The sequence below is a fragment of the Mustela putorius genome, unplaced genomic scaffold, assembly GCF_011764305.1.
Source record: "Mustela putorius furo isolate JIRA1106 unplaced genomic scaffold, ASM1176430v1.1 tig00001309_pilon_pilon_pilon, whole genome shotgun sequence".
Lineage (NCBI taxonomy): Eukaryota > Metazoa > Chordata > Mammalia > Carnivora > Mustelidae > Mustela > Mustela putorius.
In genome coordinates this window covers 42,579-57,525 of record NW_025421685.1, presented here as the reverse complement: position 1 = coordinate 57,525, position 14,947 = coordinate 42,579, and the positions used below count along the sequence as shown (strand labels likewise).

The following is a 14,947-nucleotide window of genomic DNA, read 5'->3' as shown; positions in this document are numbered from 1 at the left end:
AGATATGGACCCTCAACTCTATGGTCAATTAATCTTCGACAAAACAGGAAAAAATATACAGTTGAAAAAAGACAGTCTCTTCAATTAATGGTGCTGGGAAAACCGGACAGCTATATGTAGAAGAATGAAACTCGACCATTCTCTTAAACCGTACACAAAGATAAACTCAAAATGGATAAAATACCTCAACGTGAGACAGGAATCCATCAGAATCCTAGAGGAGGACATAGGCAGTAATGTCTTCGATATCAGCCACAGCAACTTCTTTCAAGATATGTCTCCAAAGGCAAAGGAAACAAAAGCGAAGATAAACTTTTGGGGCTTCATCAAAATCAAAAGCTTCTGCACAGCAAAGGAAACAGTCAAAAAAAAAAAAAAAGAGCCCATTTGTATGTCTTGATTGGAGAAGTGTCTGTTCATATCTTCTGCCCATTTTTTGATATGTTTGCCTGTTTCATGTGTGTTGAGTTTGAGGAGTTCATTATAGATCCTGGATATCAACCTTTTGTCTGTACTGTCATTTGCAAATATCTTCTCCCATTCCGTGGGTTGCCTCTTTGTTTTTTTTTGACTGTTTCCTTTGCTGTGCAGAAGCTTTTCATTTTGATGAAGTCCCCAAAGTTTCTTTCTGCTTTTGTTTCCTTTGCCTTTGGAGAAATATCTTGAAAGAAGTTGCTGTGGCTGATATCGAAGAGATTACTGCCTATGTTCTCCTCTAGGATTCACATAAAAAAATGTTCATGATGACTAGCCATCAGGGAGATTCATATTAAAACCACAATGAGATATCACCTTATACCAGTTAGAATGGCCAAAATTAGCAAGACAGTAAACAGCATGTGTTGGAGAGGATGTGGAGAAAGGGGAACCCTTTTCCACTGTTGGTGGGAATGCAAGTTGGTGCAGCCTTTTTGGAGAACAGTGTGAAGATTCCTCAAGGAATTAAAAATAGAACTTCCCCATGACCCTGCCATTGCACTCCTGGGTATTTGCCACAAAGATACAGATGTCGTGAAAAGAAGGGCCATCTGTACCCCAATGTTTATAGCAGCAATGGCCACGGTCGCCAAACTGTGGAAAGAACCAAGATGCCCATCAACGGACAGATGGGTAAGGAAGATGTGATCTATATACACTATGGAGTATTATGCCTCCATCAGAAAGGATGAATACCCAACTTTGTAGCAACATGGACGGGACTGGGAGAGATGATGCTGAGTGAAATAAGTCAAGCAGAGAGAGTCAATTATCATATGGTTTCACTTATTTGTGGAGCATAACAAATAACATGGAGGACAAGGGGTGTTAGAGAGTTGAAGGGAGTTGGGGTAAAATAGAAGGGGAGGTGAACCATGAGAGACTATGGACTCTGACAAACAATCTGAAGGTTTTGAAGTGGTAGGGGGTGGGAGGTTTGGGCACCAGGTGGTGGGTTTAGAGAGGGCACGGATTGCATGGAGCACTGGGCATGGTGCAAAAATAATGAATACTGTTATTCTGAAAATAAAAATAAATAAAAAAAACATTGAGATATCACCTTACACCAGTTGTAATGACTAAAATTAGCAAGACAGGAAATATCATGTGATGGAGGGGATGTGGAGAAAGGGGAACCCTCTTCCACTATTGGTGGGAATGCAATTGGTGCAGCCTCTTTGGAGAACAGTGTGGAGATTCCTCAAGAAATTAAAAATAGAGCCTCTCTATGACCCTCCAATTGTACTACTGGGTATTTACCCCAAAGATACAGATGTCGTGAAAAGAAGGACCATCTGTACCCTAATGTTTACAGCAGCAATGGCCACGGTCACTAAACTGTGGAAAGAACTAAGAGTCCCTTCTACTGACGAATGGATAAGGAAGATGTGGTCCATATACACTATGGAGTATTATGCCTCCATCAGAAAGGATGAATACCCAACTTTGGAGCAACATGGACGGGACTGGAAGAGATTATGCTGAGTGAAATAACTCAAGCAGAGAGAGTCAATCATCAATTATTTTCTTAATTCTGTTTTTGTGGCTTCTAAGCTGTTTGCTCCAGGCTTCCTCCTGATTTTTTATCTCCATCTGTTTTTCCTCCAGATCACTACTTCTATCTTCTGCCTCAGTTACCCTAGTTTTTACAGAATTTAGATTAGATTGGAACTCATTAAGAACGTTGTTAACATCAAACCTGGTGGCTTTCACTTCTTCCCTAATCAATTCCATTTTGTCATTCATGACTTTCTCCAACCTAGCTATTGCCTGGATAACTGTTATCCTGTGTTCCCTTTCTGACATACTGTCTGTGTCCATATCCAATCAGTAGGCCCAGCCTCTGAATTTTTCTTCTGTTGGACATTGCACATTGAATGAGCAACTGAAGCATAAGACAACTGGATCAGAGCAGAGAAAGAAATAATTTAGGATATTCTCAAATAAAACACCAGATTTCAAGTTTGAGCTTCAGCATATACAAAGGAAGGAATTTATCACACCTTCTTTGCTACGAGAAAACGTGGGATGCAGGAGTTAGGATGGCAGAGGAGAAGGGGTCCCTAGGTTTGTATTCCTGGAACACAGGTAGGTAGTCTTCAAGTCATTCAGAGTAGCTGAGAAGTCAATCAGAGGTCTGAGAGAACAAAACCTGCAGGTCTTCAAATAGAAAATCGACCTCCTTTTGGAATGTAGGAGGTACATAGAGTTATCTTGGGGCAGATTGAGCTGTGGGGGTGACATCAGGGATGGAGCCTGCTTCTGGAAGCTTCCACAATGTATTGTAGCAGCAGAGCACAAAATCTGAACTTTTAGAAGTGTGCTACTGTGGGGATGTGGCTGGCATAAAGGTGCTTATGTGGCAAAGTGGGGCAGAATTCCAGGGTCTGAGGTCTGCTGAGGCACAAGAAGGATGTGTGGCAACATCGTGATGCACAGATGCTAGGCAAAGAGCCTGGAAACTGGTTGAACAGTGAGTCTAAGTGCAGGCTTTCTGGTCTGATTTGCCATAAACAGTGAACCACAATCTGGTCATGTGGTCTCTTTCCTGAGACCTGTGGGCAAATGGAATAAGGTATGATACTGTCCCCTGGAGGAATAGCATGGGTCCACATCATGGGAGTTCTGAATTCTGAAGTTTTGAAACTCAATCATTTGCCTGAGATGAAACAGCTCAGACACAGGTAGGGTGAACATGGGTTTCAGATGGAAACATTGGAGAGAAAGGGGTTGGTTGCTTTTCTGTGCAGGCTCACTGAAGAGTGGGGTGTATGTGAAATTTCAACCTCTGCCTAGAGAGAAGATGCCATATTCAACCTACCCATCAGTGCCATCAGGAAGCAAAACAGTGGCACCTAGTGGAGGGCACAACTGCTTACACTAAGCCCTGTCCTCTGATCCCAAGATGTGCATTTCCATGAGGGCAACATCCCTGAGAATAACCACAACAGGCACCTCGGCCAGAAGATCCACAGAACAATTCCATCTCAGCAAGTTTAATGATCATAGAGTGTAGCACACTTTCAGTTCCTGGGGAAGTAGGCTTAGCTTTCTTTATTTTTATTCTTAAGTTTTTTTATTTTTATTTTCAATAATTTTCTGATTATTTTTATTTTTATATTACTTCCTCCCTATTTTTTTATTTATTTTTTTAAGCATTTCTATTTTATTTGTTTGTTTGTTTGTTTATTTGTTTAGTATCAATTTATTTTCAGAATAACAGTATTCATTATTTTTTCATCACACCCAGTGCTCCATTGAATCCGTGCCCTCTATAATACCCACCACCTGGTACCCTGACCTCCCACCCCTCCCGCCACTTCAAACCCCTCAGATTGTTTTTTAGAACCCTATATTTTTTAGGTTTAAGTTTTATAAATACACATACTTATTTTTTCTATTTTTACATTTTTCATTTATATATATTTTATTTATTTGTGACCTATATTTGATTTAAGAAGCATTCATTATGACAAATCCTCAATTTATATGGCTTAATTTTCCCCTCATCTTATTTAATTTTCAGACAAAAAAATGAAAGGATGAACAGACACTTCTCTAACGAAGATATACAAATGGCTAAGACACATGAAAAAATGTTCATCATTACTGGCCATCAGGGAGATTCAAATCAAAACCACATTGAGATACCACCTTACACCAGGTAGCATGGCCAAAATTAACAAGACAATAAACAATATGTGTTGGAGAAGATGTGGAGAAAGGGGAACCCTCTTACACTGTTGGTGGGAATGCAAGGTTGTGCAGCCACTTTGGAAAACTGTCATAGAGTGTCTTTTAGCTTTCTTGTCCCTGTCACCTCCTCAGCCCAGCACAGATGAGCCTTCCACAGCATTTCTGACATGAGCAGGATGTGGGTTCTCACATCGTGTCTCTTGCACAGTAATACACGGCCGTGTCCTCAGAGTTCAGGCTGTTCATCTGTAGATAGGCTGTGCTGACAGAGGTGTCCATGGAGAAAACAAATCGACCAGAGAAGCCCTGGGCATACGTTGGATTCCCAGTGTTCATGTTGGATCATCCCAGGTACTGCAGGCTCTTTCCTGGTGCCTGTCACACCCAGTTCATTGCATAGCTGGTGAAGATGTATCCATATGCCTTGCAGGAGACCTTCATGGATTCCCCGGGCTTCCTTACCTCAGCCTCAGACTGCACCAGCTGCACCTGGGAGTGGACACCTGTGGAGAGGGAATAGGAGGTGATGAAGTCATGCTGACTGGCCCTGTTCCCCTCCTCTGCCAAAGGACTGAGGGAACCTGTAGCCAACACCACCAGGAAGAGGATTCTCCAGCTCCAGTCCATGGTGAAGTGCTGTGCTCTCATGGCTTCTATAAAGGATACTGTGAAGCTGTTGGGTGATTTTCTCAGGGCACAGACATGTATATTTAACCTAGCACACCTTGTCTCATTTGCATATTCACAAAGCAGAATATTTCATATCAGGAAATGGCTCATTCAAAGACACATCAGAGGGGAAACACATTCCTGGGATGCTGCGGTCCTACATCTGAACCTCTGTCTGAGGATATACACCCTTGTCACATCCCTGATTAGGTTACCAGAGCTCTTTCTCCTGAGAATGAGCTCATGTACAGAGCTGTGGAGGCCACTGGGTAAGGCAGTTTCCTTAGGAGAATAAGTGAGTACTGATCTTGGAACAGGGGACCAGGAAGGGCAAGCCTGGTGTGTCAGTCCCTGTGGACCAGTGTCTTTGATGCCCTGTTCACCTCCTTTCTCAGGTGGAGAAGTGGGGTCTGGGTAGAGAAACTCCTGAACCTGAGTCAGGTCACCGGGATGATGTGTCTAATAGACTCAAATGCACATATTATAATGAAATGTTAGTAAACCTAACATAACCATGTGTGTAAAAATTACATATTCCTACAGAGTCTCTTCTAATCAGGTAATGTGTTCAAATGCAAACCTCAAGAAATCATCCCCCTATTTAAGATAAAAAGTCATGATCATCAAACTAAAAATTCTTTAATTAATAAGCAATGTCTCATTTAATGATTAAATGATTAAACATTTCCTTGGAAGCCATGAACAAGGCTGACAAGGCTCCATGATACCTTGTATCAAAATTTTCATGGATAAAGAAGATGTGGTATATATACACAATGGAATTTACTTCATAAAAAAAATTGCAGAGATGTGGATGGAACTAGAAGGTATTATACTAGATTGAAATAAGCTGACAAGGGGGAGACAATTATCATATAATTTCACTCATATGTGGAATTTAAGAAACAATACAGGATCATAGAGGAAGGGAGGGAAAATAAAATAAGATGAAATCAGAAAGTGAGACAAACCATGAGAGACCCTTAAGTCTAGGAAACAAACTGCTGGTTGCTAGAGGGGAGGGGCTGGTGTGTGGGGTAAGAGGGTGATGGACATGAAGCATGATTTGTGATGTAATGAGCTTTAGGTGTTATTTTCAACCAATGTGTAACTGAACTTTTCTCCAAAACTAATGATACACTGTGTGTTAATTAAGTGAATTTAAATTAAATTGAAAAAAAAAGTTTTCTGAGTATAGATTCTGTGCCTCTTTGGTTAGGTTTATTCCTAGGTATCTTATGGTTTTGGGTGCAATTGTAAATGGGATTGACTCCTTAATTTCTCTTTCTTCTGTCTTGCTGTTGGTGTAGAGAAATGCAACTGATTTCTGTGCATTGATTTTATATCCTGACACTTTACTGAATTCCTGTACAAGTTCTAGCAGTTTTGAGTGGAGTCTTTTGGGTTTTCCACATATAGTATCATATCATCTGCGAAGAGTGATAATTTGACTTCTTCTTTGCCGATTTGGATGCCTTTAATTTCCTTTTGTTGTCTGATTGCTGAGGCTAGGACCTCTAGTACTATGTTGAATAGCAGTGGTGATAATGGACATCCCTGCCGTTAGCAAACTCAACACCCAAAGAACAAATAATCCAATCAGGAAATGGGCAGAGGACATGAACAGACATTTCTGCAAAGAAGACATCCATATAGGGGCGCCTGGGTGGCTCAGTGGTTAAGCCGCTGCCTTCGGCTCAGGTCATGATCTCAGGGTCCTGGGATCGAGTAAAAAAAAAAAAAAAAAAAAAAAAAAAAAAAAAAAAAAAAAAAAAAAGAAGACATCCATATGGCCAACAGACACATGAAAAAGTGCTCCATATCACTCAGCATCAGGGAAATACAAATCAAAACCACAATGAGATATCACCTTACACCAGTCAGAATGGCTAAAATCAACAAGTCACAAAATGACAGATGCTGGCGAGGATGCGGAGAAAGGGGAACCCTCCTACACTGCTAGTGGGAATGCAAGCTGGTGCAGCCACTCTGGAAAACAGCATGGAGGTTCCTCAAAATGTTGAAAATAGAACTGCCCTATGAGCCAGCAATTGCACTATTGGGTATTTACCCTAAAGATACAAACGTAGTGATCCAAAGGGGCACGTGCACCCGAATGTTTATAGCAGCAATGTCCACAATAGCCAAACTATGGAAAGAACCTAGATGTCCATCAACAGATGAATGGATCAAGAAGATGTGGTATATATACACAATGGAATACTATGCAGCCATCAAAAGAAATGAAATCTTGCCATTTGCGACAACATGGATGGAACTAGAGCGTATCATGCTTAGCGAAATAAGTGAAGCAGAGAAAGACAACTATCATATGATCTCCCTGATATGAGGAAGTGGTGATGCAACATGGGGGCTTAAGTGGGTAGGAGAAGAATAAATGAAACAAGATGGGAATGGGAGGGAGACAAACCATAAGTGACTCAATCTCACAAAACAAACTGAGGGTTGCTGGGGGGAGGGGGTTTGGGATAAGGGGGTGGGATTATGGACATTGGGGAGGGTATGTGCTTTGGTGAGTGCTGTGAAGTGTGTAAACCTGGTGATTCACAGACCTGTACCCCTAGGGACTAAAAATATATGTTTATAAAAAATAAAAAATTAATTTAAAAAAAGTGCAAAGTATAAAAATAAATTGAAAAAAAATTGAAAAAAAAAAACCTTTTCATTTGGAGGATCAAAGTAACAAGTACTAAATATGTAACAACAAACCAAATCCCCATTATGCATGTGTAACATGAGGAATCTGGTTTCTGGTCAGATCTGTCAAAGTCTGGAAGTCTTTGCCCATACGCTGAACAACTGAAACTCACCAGCTCTTCTCATACCCACCAGAGATGTTGTGATAGGATATCTTTGTCTGATCAAGTGGCTATGACAAATACCACTGCCTGGGTAGGGTATAAATTATAATAATGAATTCCATCAGAGTTATGAAAGATGGAAGTCCAAGGTCAAGTCATGCAGCACACCCAGCCCCCCTCACTCAGTCTGTGCTGGGAGGGGGTCAGTCCCAGTGATCTCCAGAATGTTGTGGAGAGTAGGTACAGGCTTCTCTTTAGAGGCTCATTATGCTCTCAGGGTCTTGACGAGCAGTTCCTGGGTTATGCTGAGATGGTCAACCCATAACCACCCACTCATCAAGTATTTCCACATCCTTCCTGATTTCTCTGGAACAAGATCTCTCCTTCCTTTCAGTAGGAGCAGGCTGGGAATTTTCCAAAATTTTCAGTTCTGCTTCATACTGATTAATGATTACATCTTCATATCATTTGTTCTTCCCAAACTTTACCATAAGAATTCAAGAGAAGCCTTCTGATGCTTTAAGACTTTGCTTAGAAATTCCCTCAGCCTCTTATCAAGTGGGACCTCTCCCAAGTTCTTCCTTTCAGATCTCAATGCAAGCAAGCTCACTACCCGACTACAGCATAGGTCATCTCCTCTCCATTTCGCAAAGGGTCACTCCTCACCTTGGGTGTGACATCATCAGAGTGGCCTGTACTGTTCAGGTATTACCAGATACAGTTCACAAATATTTAGATATTCTCTAGGAATCTGGGGGCTTTCACTGTAGGTCTCTTCTTTCCTTCTGGGGTCTCCCATAAATCACCCTTTATGACCACTTCCTGACTATGTAGGCTTCTTCTGCACACATCACAGAAGGCTACTAGCCTTACCCATTCCTCAGATCCAAACCTCTTCTATGATTTAGGTCTTTGTTACAGCAGTACCACACTTCTAAGGATGGTATAACAGCATAAACCAGGTAGCTTAGAAATCAATTTATCAGAGTCTGAAAAACAATCTGAGGGTTTTGAAGGGGTGGGGGTGGGAGGTTGGGGGAGCCAGGTGGTGGGCATTATGGAGGGCACGTATTGCATGGAGCACTGGGTGTGATGCATAAACAATGAATTCTGTTACGCTGAAAAGAAATAAATAAAAAAATTAACACAAACACAAAGAAATCAATTTCTCACATTTCTGGAGCCTTCAAAGTGCAAGATCGAGGAATTGGCATATTTATTGTGTAGCAAGTGCCTCCATCTGGATCATAGGTCATGTCTTTAAACTTCATCATCATAAGTGGAAGTTTCATTATGTGAAACTTAAGGTTCACATTATGAATCTTCCATTTATAAATGTGGGATAAATGTGGGCCATAACAGCTCTGATTCCATTCATAACCTAACACTCTCCCAGAAGCCCTTACTCCTTTGACATCTAATTGTACATTACATTACAACACTTGAATTTGCAGGAGACACATATATTTAGATCATAGTGCAGGGAAAACTGTGACCCCAAAATTGACTTTACAAATGCGCATGTGCAGGGAATCACAACTTACAAGGGAAGAAGCCACCCACAGATATATCCACAGGACCCACGAGAAAGTAGGAAAATTGAATTAAAGATGGTGAACTGAAGAAGGCTCAGTGTGGAGATGTCTGAGTTGAGGCTCCTGTGGAATTGGCGACAACCTTGGGGGTGTCCTACAAGTTAGTGTTTTAGGTCCAGAAGCCCCAACTCATTCCCCCAGGAAAGAAAAAATGAACATTTGTTGTGCTTCTGAGGTAGGGAAAGATCCTCTTGAGAAACTTGGCAGATAAATCAAGACCTGGGGGGCAGTAAATATCAAAATCCAGTCCATTCTAGATTTCTGGGTGGGGTACGGGAAGCACAGCCTTCTCTCCCCTCCCTTTCCCTTAGGCTTTTCCTTGTCACCTCAGTGAGGCCTAATGTGAGATACTCTTGTGAGTATGACATCAAAAGTCTCAGGTCAGAGATAGAAAAACCAACCATAGACTACAAACACCTGCCTATACCCACAGATTATTCCCCTACCATTGGACTCCTCTATAATAATAACAGAAGAAAATGCAAAGAGAGCTAGAAAACTAGAAGTTATTTTTGAATTCTATATGAAAATCCAGGTCCAAATAAGACAAAAGCTGGAACATAAGAGGAAATGCCAGTGTTTTCTCATTAGTAGTTGATATATTGTTTTTCTTCTGAATCATATTTTATGCTATAAGTCCCATTTCAGCTCCATTTTAGGGGTCTGTCATCATGGTAGACATTCATTATTGAGCCTCACTCTACAACTGGCACCTGGTGGGAATCAGGAAAGTGTCACAGGCCTCCAGCCCCATTGGGCTCAGGGTCCAGGACCAGTTGAGGGAGAAGTTACAGCAGGGTAGAATGAGGACATCGTGACTTTCTGTGAAGGATAGCACCATATGGGCAAGGAAGCAGGCTCTGTCATCCAGATCTGAGGATTCATGTGGGTTTCCTGTGTGGAAGCCAGGAAACACGTTTCAGACACAGCCCCCACGGCTGCTCTCATAGACTCCCCCCAGAGCAGGACTCAACAGGACTGTGATGGCTTTTTCTCTCTGGCTTGACATCCTGCCTGTTTCACTGTGGAAATCATAGAGCGTATCCCATGAGGTGGGCTGTTTTTCCACCCAAGAGATGGAGCAGTGCCTAAAGAGGGGCAGTTCCTGATCACCAGTGCCCACCCACATGGATAATGAGCCAGAGGATAAACTGTAGGTAGGAGGACAAGGACCCAGTTCAGGCAGATGTCCTGGGGGTATTTTCTAACGATGTGAAGGCAGTGTGGGCCAGCCAAGGACAGAGAATAGGCACGAAGCTTTCAGAAAGCCTGGGCTGTGCGGGTGCTTCTCAGGGTTGATGAGAATTCCTGCAGGTCCTTTTGTGGAGAAAGAAAAACAGGATATGGATGAAGTTAATTAAGGAAATTTCCCGAGTGACTGGGCAGATCTAGTCTACACGTAGACACTGTTATCTCATGCTGGCTGACTACAACGAGAATATGAGAAATTATATATATATATATATATATATATATATATATATATATATATATATATATATCCCTGAGTGAATATAGAGAGGCTAGAAGGGAAACCCCCTATCGCAAAAGAACGCCCCCCCCCCACTGCACCTGCTCCTGGGTCTGACTTGTGTCTGTGGATCTTGAGTGCATCTTGCTGATGTGAGCATAATCTGGTGTCCTGAGCACCTCAAGAGCACTGAACTATCTGATCTTTCTGTCCTAAGCACTCCCTGGTGCTCCAAGAGCTCCCTAATTCCCTGAGAGCTCCCTAGTGTTTTGAATAATTCCTGGTGACTTGAGCACCTGTTGGGAACCTGAGCTCCCTCTGATGTCCAGAGGGCCTCCTGGTGCCTCGAGCACCCCTGCAGCCCAGATACTCCTGTGTCCCTACAGGATAGTTTGTGTCTGGACTCACCCCAAGAGTGTACACACTGGGTACACACATTACAATGACACACAGTGGTGTCCTCAGCTCTCAGCTGTTCACCTGCAGAATCAGCATGTTCTTGCCATTGTCTCAGGAGATGGTGAATTGGTCTTCACAGTGTCTTCAGAGTATATGTAACTACCACCACTCGTAATGGCTGAGACCCACTGCAGCCCATTCCCTAGAGCCTGGCAGACCCAACTCGTGCCATAGTCCCTGAAAGTTAATACAGAGGCTTTTCAGGATAGTCTCGGGGACCCCTCAGGCTTCACCAGGTCTCCACCAGACTCCACCAGCTACATCTCACACTGGACACCTGTAGACACAAGACATCCTGGTCAGGAAACTGTCTTTCACTCACTGTTTTTCTTACTCACATCCACTTTCTTCATCAATGTCTCTTGTTCTCTGTAAATTACCTTTTAGAAGAGTAACAAGGAAAATCGAGTAAAGAATAAACTCCATCATGAGCTGTCTCTGTTCTGTCCTGAACACTGAATGGAAAACCCGGAATCCCAAGACTGGGGTTCCCATCCCAGCTGAGTCTTGGGGCTGGGCTGGTTTAATAAGCAGATGGTGAACCCTATTAGCATGTCCCTTGACTATATAGCCAGCATCGTATCCATACTGACAGAGAGGACAGTAACCAGAGCAGGTGTGACTGCCTTTGATTTGGTGATACTGATAGGATTTGGGAAAAGATGAAGTTTAATTATATGATCTTCATGGTATACACTTGTTTTCCATTTACTAGTTTGTTTTCACATAGTCACACATATTGGGGTATAGGTGTCATATTTCCCATTAAATTGACATGATCCTACACCCCAGAATTGTGGAAGGTCTGTGAGGTCCAAGAACACTTTGGGGGGTGAGAGAATTAGCCCCAGAATTTGGACCTGTGCTCCTCCCATAGGATGTACTACCCTCCCTGAGGCCCCTGCAGGACAGAATGCACAGGCTCACGGGGAACTGGGATCCTGCCTGTAATGAGGACAAGATGACTTTGTTCTAGAATTTATCTGAAATACAGAATCAGGGTGCATGCAGGTGGTCCTTCAAGTCCCTAAGGTTTCACTGTCACTGGGTTCATCCCAAAGCATCTCTGGAATTATTTGTAATAGTTTTAATGACTGTAATCGATCAGGATGAACTGCCCAGAGGCAAGGAGTGTGAGATGAAAAACACAGGTGTCAGAATCAACACTATCCAGAGCAAGCAAATCCATTTTTCACAAAATTTCCTGTATTTTCTTTGCAATTATTCCTTCCTCATTCCTTTCTCACTCTGTCCCCACATTACTATTGATCCTCATGTTACCTTATACTAGCTTTAATTTTCTAGATTATATCATTTTGTAATTGTATGAAATGTACCTTTATTTTTATGGCTTCTATTGCTGAGACAAATACTTGACAATACGCCCATATTTATTATAATTTTTAAATGATGGGCAGCTTTCCAAAGATGGCATAGAGCACAATATGGCCACTTTTAAGCTGCTGATTGGGCTTGGAATTGTTCCCATGATTCTGTATTTTATTTTTATGTATGTATTTGTGTACATGTGTATGTTTTTATTTATTTATCTATTAATTTTAGTTACCGTACAGTACATCATTAGTTTTGATGTATGTTTCTGTATTTCAATAAACTCACTACTCAGATTGGAGTTGCAAGAGCTAAAGAAATAAACAGAACAAACTTTAAATCAACAAATTTGTGTCAAATTTATGTTCTAATTGTGGTCATGAGACAAACAATAAACTTAAACTCTCAGGAGTGACAAGTAGTCACAGGGGTTAAGTACCAGCATTTTTGGCATATTGTGAATGCAGATCCCTGATGACAAATAAACTATCACAAGGTTTACATAGAATATTTAATGGATATCTTGTCATCATGTGAGCTAAAGATGTTATAGTGTGAGGTTCTCCAGGACCATATCATTAAATCAATCCTGTCCTCATGCATTCCTATCCTGCAGAATGGTGACAAATCATAAAAATCCTCCCCACATCCCGGTCCTGGCAGGATGGGAGGAAGATGACTCAGAGCAGGAATGCATGGAGATCCACGCATCCTGTGTCCACCACAAAAATAAAGAACTTATCTGTAGAGGAAGCCCTCAGAAGCAGCCCCAGAGGATCTGGGAGAGGAAGAGATGTCACAGTCTCAGTTCTGTTGAGGACCACACACAATTTTCACATGGAATGAAAGACTTAGTCTTTAGGGAAATGTAGGGAAACAGGAAGCTGAGGACACCCAGGGACCACTGGAGCTGTGGGAGGAGACAACTGGGAAGAACAGAGTGACTGTGTACCCAGATACTGGCAAGAATGCATGGACTTGGTCCACTGGTGGAGGAGGGACAGTGACATGTGCTGGCCTCCCCCGACCCAGTTACTTGGGAACACTTGAAGCTAAGGCTACGCCATCAAGTCGAGTCCTTGTAGTCTGATGCCTTCCATCACACTAAAGACTGTCACCTGAGTAAAGCAGAGGAGTGTACTAGAGAGTGGAAGTAGCTTCTACATGGGGGAGCTCAAGGCGATCACAGTGTTGATCCAGGAACAGAAACAGGAGATTTCCGGAGGAATCTGAACTCTTGTGTGGCTACAGCGTTTCATTGCTGCTACCCAAGCAGCCTGTTTTCCAGTGGAGCCAGGAGGAGAGTCACATGCTCCACAGCATAGGCCTCACAAAGAGAGGGTGTGATTATCTACAGGAAGCATAAAACATAACAATATAATACCAAGTGCCCTGTGCATGGTAGACCTTCATGAAACCCCACCATAATTCCAGGGGCTCCGTACTGTTAGGGAACCTCTCTGTTCCACCAGCCCCTCTCTTTTCTTGTGGTTCAAGTACTGGATGTGCAAGTTTGGTGACAGCAGCTCCATATACAAATCATGTGGACATTTGTCAAAGCTGGGTCACTCCACTGTATTTGGGTAATTCGGAGCTGCTCCACTCATCATGAGTGGATTTAACTTCCCTGAATCACCTTCACTACCAGGTATGTTCACGTGTACAGGACATAATAGGATGGCAGAGCTGTCAGATTTTGTCATCGCTCCAATCAGTGTCACCTCCCCGGGAACTTCCTTGTTGAACCCTCACCTCTCAGTGACACATTTACACAAGTAATGCCTTCTCTAGTCCTGCAATGACACTTCACACCTGTGTGACAGGGGCGGGTCACCCCCTTTATAACCTGTGTTCTCAACAGTGCACTCAGTGATTTATATCAGTGCTCTGTGAAGGCTCTTCTCTTGTATTCATGAACAGAGCTGTGGAAGCAGGATCTTGTCCCCTGACTCCCTTGTAGGTTGTTAATATGAATTAAATAATAAATACACTACCTGCCTGATAGAGGGATTGAAGATCATGAGAGGTTGGCAGATCCAGTTATGAAGACACATCTGGAACCTGTCTTAGGGCCTGGTAGATTGGGCTGACCAGCCTGGGGAATTCAGAGGGAAGAGATGCCCCAGCATCCTCTTCCATGGGAGTCTCAAACTCACAAGGTGTTCTCTGGGCCTGTAATCTGCACAGACAGAGGTGAGTGTCCACTCTGGCTCCAGGGTGTGTGTGGTCCTGGATAGAGAGCAGCTGACATGACTGCTCAGAGGGAGGCAATAAACAGGAGTGTTTATATTTATGTGGGTGTGTGTCGGTTGTTATGGGGTTATCATCCCCAGGAACAAAACAACGGGCATGTGGGGGTAACAGGTGTCTGTGATGTGGATATGGTCAATGACAACTTTGGCTGGATACTAGGGTGTGTTACCAAG

The 14,947-nt window shown here is 42.6% G+C and overlaps 1 pseudogene; it reads right to left on the bottom strand.

The window, feature by feature from the left end:
- Positions 1–4,284: 4,284 nt before the first annotated feature.
- Positions 4,285–4,824, bottom strand: LOC106004697 (annotated as a pseudogene).
- Between the last annotated feature and the right edge of the window lie 10,123 nt (positions 4,825–14,947).